This window comes from Lycium ferocissimum, chromosome 2 (genome assembly GCF_029784015.1).
Source record: "Lycium ferocissimum isolate CSIRO_LF1 chromosome 2, AGI_CSIRO_Lferr_CH_V1, whole genome shotgun sequence".
Classification (NCBI taxonomy): domain Eukaryota; kingdom Viridiplantae; phylum Streptophyta; class Magnoliopsida; order Solanales; family Solanaceae; genus Lycium; species Lycium ferocissimum.
The window spans coordinates 23,970,264-23,970,765 of NC_081343.1; positions in this window are offsets into that span (position 1 = coordinate 23,970,264).

Below are 502 nucleotides of genomic sequence, written 5' to 3' on the forward strand. Positions count from 1 at the left end.
GGTTCCCCCACAATATAGCAAACCAACCCCCGCACATGAAATTTAAAATCATCACACATTATGGAAGCATAGTTTGTGAGCGTTTCAAAGCAATCCGTTTTGTTTGCGAAAGTTACGGACGTTTTTAGACATAGGATCTTTTAAACAAAAATTCTTTATACAATGTTTGAAATCCAAGTATACATAAGGCTTAAGGACCATATGAGAAATGTCATATCATGAAGCATATAAGAATCATATACATACTCGGAACATGAGAGTGGAAGCATAAATCGTGTCATATCTTACGTACGTTTAAGACATGCCAAAGAAGGAAAAAAGTTAGCCTTACATACCTTAGACGCCTCCTAAGCTAATCCGAACTTACGTCTCGACTTCTCACGATCTACAATCATGCCATTAGGTATCAACCATTAGCCATAACACTTAAGAATTCAATTCCAAATTAATACTTTATCTACAAAAATTTCGGCAGCACTTCCCCTATAAATCGGACATCCCC